At 44.4% G+C, this 11,584-nt stretch overlaps 1 long non-coding RNA gene across 1 annotated transcript in view; it reads left to right on the top strand.

Annotated features, from left to right (window-relative positions):
* The window catches only part of LOC131279522 (uncharacterized), a 198,058-nt gene extending 189,240 nt beyond the window's left edge, over nt 1-8,818 (top strand). The window contains exon 4 of the long non-coding RNA XR_009186938.1: nt 8,476-8,818. This is a non-coding gene — a long non-coding RNA (uncharacterized lncRNA). The remainder of the gene's footprint in view (nt 1-8,475) is intronic.
* Nucleotides 8,819-11,584: the final 2,766 nt, after the last annotated feature.

Genomic DNA, 11,584 nt, shown 5'->3' on the forward strand with positions numbered 1-11,584 from the left:
ATCTACCTTAAAATGCATTTCGATTAATCTCAGGATCATAATGTTGTGTGAAGAAAAGTCACAGAAAAATACACACACAGTATTATTTCACTTATATAAAGCTCAAATACATATATAAGTAAATATACATACAAACACACATAGCTTAAGAAGGCAAACATGTAGAACTATAAAGTTGAGCATGGAAATGGTCAGCACAAAATTGGAGAGAGCGATCACTAATTTTGAGGAAGAAAGAATGTTAGGAATGGGGAGGGACACTCAAAGGGGATTTCAAAGTATAGAAAATGTTCTTTTAAAAAAACAGGTCGTGAAAACAGAGATGTTCATCGTATGGTAATTCTTTAAATATTGCATATATTTTATGACTATAATTTATACCTACCACATTTAGTAAAACCGCTGAAATAATCTACGCTAATTTATAGGGGTAAGATGTGTGTGGGGGTAAAGGTGGTGGGATATGTGGGTATCTGATGTCCATACATTTGAAGGAAGGACATCTGGTCGGTGGCCAACTTATTCTGAGTTAACCTGACCCCTGGTATTGGCAACTGATTCATATTTCGAATAAAAACCTGAGTGTCCAAACTGACCCCAGGTGCCCCTGTTGAATCAAAAGTTTGTTTCTCTTCTTGATGTGGGAAATGCTAATAAAAAATTGCCAGGTGAAAAAGTAAGACATGAAACTATGCACGTAGTTTCATTTTGATATTGTTTAAAACATCTGTTTATGTACAAAGACTAAAAAAGCTTAGTGGGTGTCTCTTAAAGTATTTGAAAGGGCTTATCTCTTGAATGATATATTTTCAGGAGAGAAGATAGGTTTTACAAGCGGTCTGGCCGGTTGGTTTATTTCATCCTCCCCCCATTCCCTGGCTTGGTCAGTCCTCCTCTCTTTCTCCTTTCCAAAAAGGAGGAAAAATTTCAGTCTGGTTCCTCCAAGCGTGTTGATGAATCCTGGAGCCAAGAGGTCAGCCCAGGAGTGAGGAAAATCAGTGTGACGGGAAACACATGGCACAACAGGGTGACGCCGGGACGTCATGGAAAGTTCCGCGCGTGCCCGGCCGGCCACTAGCAGCCCACCTCCCTGCCTTCCCCACTTTCCTTTTCAGAGGAGGCCATGTCCCAGGCCGGCTTTCCCCGGGGCCCGCTGAGCTCAGGTTGGCATGCACAAGGTTTAAAAGGAGTGCCCGTGGGTTGCAAATCAGGGGAAGGGAAGAAAAGGAAAAGAACAGGAGTAGGATTGGGCAGAGGGAGAAGCTGAGCTGAGGTGTGATCTCAGTGAAAACATCATCAGTCAATTCTGCAGGGGGTTCTGAATGAGACATTAATCTTATGCCCCACATCAACCAAACACTGGATGCTGAGGCAGTCTCCAAAGGAGGCTGACAGTATTCCCAGCGTTGGGGGATACTCATTCTTTAAGGGATCTGGATATGGCTGACAGGGAGCTGTACAGAACATATGTCCAGGGTGCATGGTAATGTTTGAATATACTCATAGTGGCAACAATTAAAAACCACAGCAGGGGGGGTACTGGGTTCCTGGCCAGTGGTGCTCTGTTGTGGTCCCTAGGGGAGCAGCGACAGTCTCCCAGGTACAGCGGCAGGGACCGGGAGGGAGTGAGGGTTCAACAGTGAGCCCCTGATGCTAATGACTATGCTTGTGAGCTGATAAACCTAAAATAAGAACAAGGCCTAGAGCAACATTGTGCCTGGGAATTTCCTCCTGTCAGCCTTCATGTTACTCAAATGTGGCCAGTCTCAAAGCCAAACTCAGCATGTAAATGCAATGCCTTCCTCCCAGCGTGGGACATGACACCCGGGGATGAGCCTCCCTGGCAACGAGGGACCACTATCAACTACCAACTGATGATGCAACTGGAAAATGACCTTATACGGAAGGTTCAATGCGGATCAGCAGAATATCCATGTCTACATAAAATACCATGACTTTAAAATGCTGTTTAACCTAAAGTAAGGGGGAAATGGAAAGGAGAAATGAGTTTATATGGCTACGAGTTTCTAAAAAAGAGTCTGGAGGCTGGCAGAAGGATTGCCCTCATGCACAACTGAGCAGAGTCAGAGAGACAAATAAAGCAGATACAACCCCCAGATATTGGTTCCTTTGAGGGCTAAAGAGACCCATGGGAGTTATGGTCATGGCCGATGGGGTTAACTACCAGGGCAGATGGCCCCTCTTTGGAAATGGTGTTTATGTGTGATGAATCTGGACTCAGATGGGATCTCCCTTCATAAGACTTTCATGCTAATGTGCTGGAGGTGCAGTTAATGTTGGGGTTTAAGATATATTTAGGGGATTTGAATCTCTGGACTGACAATGTGATAGCCAGGTCCTGAGCCTCAACAGACTCCAGCACCTACAATCTGATCTATTGGACTTACCACACTCAGCTAAGATGGAGTTGAAGAAGGACAACCACCACACCATGGAGCCTAGAGTGATTACAACTGAAAATGGGAGGATTGCATCCAGCATCCATGTAGAATCTGAGCCTCCTCTTGACATAGAGGTGCAATGGACACAACCAATCCAATGTCCACATAGAAGAGGTGGCACTGGATTGGGAAAAGTGGACATGGTGGACGATGGGTATGGGGAAAGGCAGGAAGAGATGAGAGGTGGAGGTGTCTTTGGGACATGGAGCTGCCCTGGATGGTGCTTCAGAGGTAATCACCGGACATTGTAAATCCTCACAGGGCCCACTGGATGGAATGGAGGAGAGTATGGGCCATGATGTGGACCATTGTCTATGAGGTGCAGAGGTGCCCAAAGATGTACTTACCAAATCCAATGGATGTGTCATGATGATGGGAACGAGTGTTGTTGGGGGGGGGGAGAGGGGGGGTGGGGGGGGTGGGGTTGAATTGGACCTCACATATATATTTTTAATGTAATATTATTACAAAGTCAATAAAAAAAAAAAAAAGGGATCTGGGTGGCGCATTATACCACCTGCCCCACCTCCATGCTGTGACCGGAATATATTTTATTAAAATGTGACCTTAATAACTTTAATCCATCTGTGGCTCTCCATTGCTCACAGGGAAAGGTCTAAACCTTTACCTAAGCATTCAAAGCTTTTTACAATCTGATCCCAATTTTCTTTCTTCTTCTTCCTGAAACTTTTTGCCATCCTCGCCCTAAAAGACACAACACCATATTCCAGCCGTGCCAAACATTCACACGTGGTGAACATTCTGCACCTTTGCGTCTCCTGTTAATGCTGGACTGTCTTTCTTCTGTCAAACTCTTACTCAACCTTCAAAGCCAAATTCAAATGTCCCTTTCTGAAGTTCCCTCAAGTTTTCCAGGCTGCATTTCTTTCCTCTAGGTTCTCACAGCCCATTTTCCTTCTCTTCTCCTCTTCCTTTATCTGCTCATACTCTTTTCCCTTCCCTTCTCTCCTCTCCTGTCCTTACATTTGCTTCTCCTCCCTTTTCTTGTATTTCTTTCCCCTTTCCCCCATTCTCTCTGTTCTCATTGGGACAAATTTTCATTTCAGATATATTTCACAGGATAAGCTAGAGGCTGTGGATTTGCTTGTGTTCCTCATGCTAAGGGAAACCCACTTTTGGCATGTATGGTAGTTGACGTTGGACTCCCAGAGCTCTCCCTACTGACATTTGTTGTGTCACTTATCCCGGCAGGCTGTGACTGGTTTGCCTAAGAAGAGTTGGAGCATCAGAGTCACAAGGCTTCTTGCTTCATCAATGAGTTGAGCAGCTTTTCTTAGAAATAGTATTGAAATTGTTCAAAATACCTTTCACTTCAAGCAAGAGGCCCCTTATTTGTAATTATTTGCTTTTGTATCTGACTCCCCAAGCAATTCAAGTCTACCACCTGGGCCTACGCTGTGCCTTGTTAAGGCGCGGGCAAAAGGGAGAGCCTCATCCGTTGCTTATTGAATGAGTGGATATTCCTACATATATTTTGTTTTCTGTTTCAGAAACAGTGCAAGGGAAGAATGCAAGTGAATGTCTTTGTAAGAGGATCTTGCACAAAAATAATAAATGCCCACATCTTTTTCTAATATACTGTTGGGTTGTTTTACATTTCTTTTCCCTGTTGAATTGACGGTACTCATGAGTTAACTAGTGATGGATGATTTGCAGCAAACGGAAAGACCTCTCACTGCCATCCGCCCTTTATACACTTTGGTAGCAGCCATTGATTGAGGCCTTACCATGTGCCAGGTTTTGCACTCCTCATTTCTGATGCTCAGAATAATCCCACAAAGTAGATACTGCTATACCCATTTTGCCAGTGAGGCAGTGGAGGCAAGTGAGGTTCAGAAAATGTTAAAATTACTTGCCTGAGAGCATGCACTTTTAAGTGGCAGCACCCGGATTTGAATTAGGTCAGTCTGATTCCAGAGCCTTCACTCTATTCCTCCCTGTTGTGTCAGTCTAGTTCACTGATCTCTGCAGTGCATACAGATGATAGGAGACACTTTCCTGTTAGAGGTGGAAGGTGTTTTGTTTCATTTTGCTGAGAAATTCTGCTCTTTTCAAAGGTCACGTGAATCATCTGATAAAACAAGAAGCACTGTATGTTGACGTTCTGTCTATAAGTGGGCAGATTAAACTAAGACCATGTTTAATTTCTTCACCTATCAAAGAGAGTGAATGAGAGTGATTATGAAGAAGAGTGATCTTAAAATATTCTGAAAAGATAATAAAACAGTCCTACACCAATGCCGATCAAAGAGTGGCCAGAGTGAGTGAGAAACAGCAGGGGTAGGTGTGAGTGAGGAGGGAGGGGCCTGGGGTCCATGCTCACCCCCGCCCCATGCCCTGCAGCCGGCCCTGGACCCTGGGCTTAGTGTGGGAATGGAAAGGAGCCCCAGAAAGGGTGGGCTGCTTCTCTGCCAGGAACTATTAATTTCTGGTTACCTATCATCAGCTCACATTTTACCAATCCATCTTCTAACTCCTCACTCCACATACTTTTATGCAATAAAAGCATTATTTTAAGAGTGAAAGAAAGACAAAAGTAAATAATACCTAAACATGTCCTCCAGGTACTCTCAATCAAGTTAGAGATATACATACATGCCTCACATTCATACAAATAATACTAACTTGTACAACACAGTTTGATATGTAGGTACAATAATAAATGCAAATAACATGTTTTGGAATATCATGAAGAAGAGAGTATTCTCAACATAAGGTTTTAGAAGACTTGGTGGAAGTGTGATGTATTTCATTTTTTTTTAGTTTTAATTTTAAAATGTATAAAATTTATATTCTATACCCACTAAGCAACAACTCCCTCTTTGAGGGGTGATATTTTGTACTCCTTGAAAAGTGATGTCTGACTTAAACTTGATGGAACAGACATTGGAGGCCGAGGTAAGAATCTGAGAAAGAAAAAGTGCCCATTCTGTTGGGGAATAACTGAAATGATGGTAGTGAGTAGAGTGAACAGATGGGCAAAAGGGAGGGATCAAGTTCTGAATCAATAAGTGATGAGGAATTTCTATTCTTTCCCAACTGAGAGTCAATGAGGGTTTTTGGGCAGAGATGTGCCAAAGTCAGCTCTGTGGTATAGACGGACAGATTGCCCTTGTGTCGTGGGGCATATAGATTGGGCAAGGAGGAGAGGCCACTGTAGTAACCAGTCTGTACCACCACTCAGACCCCTTCTCAGGGGCAGTGGTCTCCTTAGACTCCTGGAGTAATGAAGACAAGACAATGGAAACATGACCAATGTCAGTTGACTTTGACAGGGCTCATGGAGTGGGCTGTTGAGGGGTCAAGGGATTAGGGTGTTTGTGAGAGTTCTGCTGAAATTGATGACCACGAAGCCCAGTGGAACAAGGGAGGGAGTTAGCTGGAGGGCCAAATGGGAGAACCGGCAGTCCACAGGCATGCATTGCCCAGATGCAGAAGGAGTGTGGGGTCAGGACTGAGAAATGGTTTTAGACAGTGAGATTAGTGGTACCTAAGTGGACTCCTTGGGTATCCAATAACCCGTTCTTATGCTCTTATCTCATGAGCTGCGTCAGTAATGGGAGTTGGTCTTTACTATTTTGTTCTTTCAAGCATATGTGGAGGAAGAGGGCAGCAGGGACAGCTGCTGCTGTCATAGAAGGTAAGGGTACATAGAAAGGGTCCCTGTTCTGCACTTAGTAACCGTCTCACTTCTCAAGCAGCTCTTAATCACTCTGTGCTTCTACTGCCCTCAGTAAAGCAGTCTGAGTCAGTAGTTAACAGTGGGCTCTGGAGTCAGATTGATTTGGCCTCAATCCTGACACTATCACCTTGTGCAACCTTTTATAAGACCTTGGGCAAATGACTTAACTTCTCAGTGTCTCAGTTTCTTCTTCTGGAAATGGCAATATTAGCACTGCCTACCACTTAGAGTTGTGAGGATTAAATGAGATCATGAAGCTAAGCTTTTAGAACAGTTCTTGGAATGCTCTAACTAATTAATAATAGACTAGAATAGAAAATAACATGCTTGGGATATATCAAAGAAGAAAGTATCCTAAGAGAAGTGTTTTGGAAAGAATTGATAGTTTGAACTAGCCCTTGCAAAATGATGGTTAGACTTAAACATGATGAAAAGGACTTTGTAGGCATAGGTTAAAGTATAATAGTAGATGCTTGTACTAAATTTTAATAAATACTATTTTTTTTTAAAGATTTATTTTTTTATTTATTCCTCTCCCCTCACTCCCCCGCAGTTGTCTGCTCTCTGTGTCCATTTATGCGTGTTCTTTGTCCGCTTCTGTTGTTGTCAGCGGCAAAGGAATCTGTGTTTCTTTTTGTTGGTCATCTTGTTGTGTCAGCTCTCTGTGTGTGCGGTGCCATTCTTGGGCAGGCTGCACTTTCTTTCGCGCTGGGTGACTCTCCTTATGGGGCGCACTCCTTGTGCGTTGGGCTCCCCTATGCGGGGGACACCCCTATGTGGCAGGGCACTCCTTGCGCGCATCAGCACTGCGCATGGGCCAGCTCCACACGGGTCAAGGAGGCCCGGGGTTTGAACTGAGGACCTCCCATGTGGTAGACGGATGCCCTATCCATTGGGCCAAGTCTGCTTCTAATAATTACTATTAACAATGGTAAAATAAGAGAGTTGCTGTAAGAATTAGATTAGGAGCTTGAAAGTGCTTTTAAATTGTAAAACACTGTACAGATACTAGATATTTACTACAATGATAACAAGGACCCATTCGAAGAGAACTGCAGCTCAGGGCACACAGAACAGGAAGCCGTGGCTGCTGAGGACTGTCTGCCCTGGCTTCTCTCACTGCCTGGAATCAGCTGGTAGCTGCTCAGGCCATGCTGGCTTGAATGGGGTGAGTGGCCTGGGAGCCAGCTGTTCAGTGCAGCAGATAACAAGGATGCTGCTGAGACAGGGTGTGATGATGAAGCCAATTTCCATTCTGAAGGTATCCTGGAATGTCACAAAAGCCATCAGTCCCCAGCCCTCTGATGCTGGGGAAAATAGAGCCTATTTAAGAGTGACAGCACCTACAGACCCATTAAGAAACTTGCCCAAGGTCACACAGCTGGGAAGAGGAGGACTCAGCTTTGGAAGCCTGTTCTGTCTGATTCTAGAGCTTATGTTCCTTTTTGCTGCCCCTCATTGACTTTTTTGGGGTTGAAGGGAATGTGCTAGTGTGTTGGGCTGGAGGAAGTTGGCAAAAATATGTGATGAGCTTGACAGCCCCCTTGGGTATTGATATTAGAGCTAGGCCCCTGGAGGAAAGAAAATGACCATTATCCTTCCCAGCAGTTGTGGCAAGAGCTGATGCTCGGCCCTGAAAATTGCTTCTGTAAGAACAAGCACCAGGCCGGGATGACCCAGAGCAAAATTATCTTTTCCCTCCCAAACAATCTTCTTCACGATTTCAATGAAAAGTACAAAATTCCTCATGTTCACCATTCCAAACCTCAGAGTCATCCTAACATCCCTCTCCCTCTCTCCACCTCCAATCTGTTCTGATACCTCGTTGATTGTATCTCCCCTCTCCCTTTTGCAGTCCTTCCTATCCCAACCTTGGTCAGGCGCTCATCTCGTCACTGGATTATGGTGGCAGTTCCCTAATGGGTATCCCTGCCCCATCTCCTGCCATCCCATTCCCCCTGCACACAGGTACCAGCAAGCACTCTCAGAAGCAAAGCTCTTTTCACGTCCTGTCCTTTCTCCAAGCACTTCACCAGTGTCGAATAAAGCCCAGGCTCCCAGGCATGGCCTGGGAATAAAGCTCAAGCTCTTGGTATGGTGTTCAGGGTCCTTCAAGATCAGACTCACTTGTTTTCTCAAACTTGTCCTTGAAGGTAGAGATCAGAAATTCACCTTTTTTCATGCAGCTTTTCTTGATTTTCCCTCATCAGTTATAGTCAGTCCTCTGCATTCCCACAGTCCTTGTTTGGGGGTGTTTCTTTCATGCTGCTTCTGTCTCCTCACTTCTCTTCTGTTCATCTTCCCGTACAGAGGGCAGAGCCTGTGCTGCATCTACCCCTTGGCATCCCAGGGACCTTCCACCAGAGACCCTGGCCCCAAACCGCAGGAGAACACTTGCGCATTGACATTCAGCAGCGATGGCCTAGCTGAGCCGGATGGAAAAACAACAACAACAAAAAACAGCAACAGAAAAACTAACCACTTTTGCTTGAAGAACCCATGTATAGAGCGCTTCTAAGCTCAGAGACTCTCTATACAATTACAGTCACGACAGTTCTTGTCCACCTTGATTAGGAAGCTGACCATAAGGGAAATTAGAGTAATTTAGCAATTTGAATATACATTTTTTTTCTCACCAGTGGTCTCCCCATGCCAGGATTAAAATAAAAAAGAAAATATTAATTATATAAATAAAGTCAAAATGATGAAAGAGGCATGGATTGCTCTGTTGGGATACGGTTTTGTTTTATTTTTATTTCTTTCATAGTCCTACATACTAGGTCTATGGAGGAACTGGTGGCGGGTGGGGAGGGGCACCTAAACCCACTGATAATTTACCTTGCAAAAGAGTAAGTAGCATGAAGATAGAATACCATTCTCTAATCTCAGCATCAAAAGTATAATTTCTTAGAGCTTGGAAGGGAGCTCAGGAATCACCCAGATCCTTTTTTTTTTTTTTTTTTTTTTTTAATTTTTTTATTTTTTATTGACTTTGTAATAATATTACATTAAAAATATATATGTGAGGTCCCATTCAACCCCACCCCCCCACCCCCCCTCTCCCCCCCCCCCAACAACACTCGTTCCCATCATCATGACACATCCATTGGATTTGGTAAGTACATCTTTGGGCACCTCTGCACCTCATATACATTGGTTCACATCATGGCCCATACTCTCCTCTATTCCATCATGTAGGCCCTGTGAGGATTTACAATGTCCGGTGATTACCTCTGAAGCACCATCCAGGGCAGCTCCATGTCCCGAAGACGCCTCCACCTCTCATCTCTTCCTGCCTTTCCCCATACCCTTTGTCCATTATGTCCACTTTTCCCAATCCAATGCCACCTCTTCTATGTGGACACTGGATTGGTTGTGTCCATTGCACCTTTATGTCAAGAGGAGGCTCAGATTCCACCTGGATGCTGGATGCAATCCTCCCATTTTCAGTTGTAATCACTCTAGGCTCCATGGTGTGGTGGTTGTCCTTCTTCACCTCCATCTTAGCTGAGTGTGGTAAGTCCAATAAATCAGATTGTAGGTGCTGGAGTCTGTTGAGGCTCAGGATCTGGCTATCACATTGTCAGTCCAGAGATTCAAATCCCCTAAATATATCTTAAACCCCAACATTAACTGCACCTCCAGCACATTAGCATGAAAGTCTTATGAAGGGAGATCCCATCTGAGTCCAGATTCATCACACATAAACACCATTTCCAAAGAGGGGCCATCTGCCCTGGTAGTTAACCCCATCAGCCATGACCATAACTCCCATGGGTCTCTTTAGCCCTCAAAGGAACCAATATCTGGGGGTTGTATCTGCTTTATCTGTCTCTCTGACTCTGCTCAGTTGTGCATGAGGGCAAACCTTCTGCCAGCCTCCAGACTCTTTTTTAGAAACTCGTAGCCATATAAACTCATTTCTCCTTTCCATTTCCCCCTTACTTTAGGTCAAACAGCATTTTAAAGTCATGGTATTTTATGTAGACATGGATATTCTGCTGATCCGCGTTGAACCTTCCGTATAAGGTCATTTTCCAGTTGCATCATCAGTTGGTAGTTGATAGTGGTCCCTCGTTGCCAGGGAGGCTCATCCCCGGGTGTCATGTCCCACGCTGGGGGGAAGGCATTGCATTTACATGCTGAGTTTGGCTTCGAGACTGGCCACATTTGAGTAACATGAAGGCTGACAGAAGGAAATTCCCAGGCACAAAGTTGCTCTAGGCCTTGTTATTATTTTGGGTTTATCAGCTCACAAGCATAGTCATTAGTATCAGGGGCTCACTGTTGAACCCTCACTCCCTCCCGGTCCCCACCACTGTACCTGGGAGACTGTCGCTGCTCCCCTAGGGACCACGACAGAGCACCACTGGCCAGGAACCCAGTACCCCCCCTACTGTGGTTTTTAATTGTTGCCACTATGAGTATATCCAAACATTACCATGCACCCTGGACATATGTTCTGTACAGCTCCCTGTCAGTCATATATCATCTGTCATTGGTATCCCATACCAGTATCCCTCCATTGCCATTGTTGAAACACTCTGTGATCCAGAACTCCCCGAAATTTGAAGCCCAATATAATGTCATGGTCCCTTACTAGGGAATGGCATATAGCGATGAGTTTAAAGGATAGATAAAGAACTTGGATAAAGTTAGATAAAGAACTTAGATAAAGAATGTTGACTTGAAAAAATTCCACATCCTATTTTTTTTTTTTTTTTTTTTCCCCCCCCCCCCCCTAATTATTCAGCTTTTCTTCACAGGAGTCCTAGACCACAGCAATGTATATATATAATATACAGCACTCCCACACATCCACCAGAAAACCTTTTCCCTTCCACAGTGATACTCTTACGCCCTATTCATATCATATTTACTTAAAGTGATGTACAGAGTCTGAGACATTAGCTTTCTAACAAGGTGACATCTGTGTTTACATTATGGTGCATACTTTAGGATACACAGTTCTTTACATTTTTAGTTATCCTATGTTTTACATTATGGTTTACATTATCAGTCTGTCATCTCCTATATGTTATGGTGTAATATTACATGTTTTATATCCATCCTTGTGTACTCTCAAGAAACTCCTCTCTTACCCCCCATTTACTTTGGTTCCACACATTTAACGTCCATTTTCCCTTCCACCTTGGTGCCCTCAGTGATAGCCAACCTCCGTTTCCTGAGGAGCCACTTCCAGAGATAGATGGAATAGTGTTCAGGGCCTAACTTGCTCAACTGCCCCAATGCCCTGGGAGCCACCCTTTCTCTCGAGGGATACAGTTCCCTCTATTGGATGGCATTAGTCCTCCCCAGGATGTGGGTCCACCCCCACTCTCACTACTTGGGTTTCTACCCCATGGTGTCACCCACTCTGGCAGAATGAGCATTTAGACATTCCCCAGGAGCCCGTCCT

Source organism: Dasypus novemcinctus, chromosome 8 (genome assembly GCF_030445035.2).
Source record: "Dasypus novemcinctus isolate mDasNov1 chromosome 8, mDasNov1.1.hap2, whole genome shotgun sequence".
Lineage (NCBI taxonomy): Eukaryota > Metazoa > Chordata > Mammalia > Cingulata > Dasypodidae > Dasypus > Dasypus novemcinctus.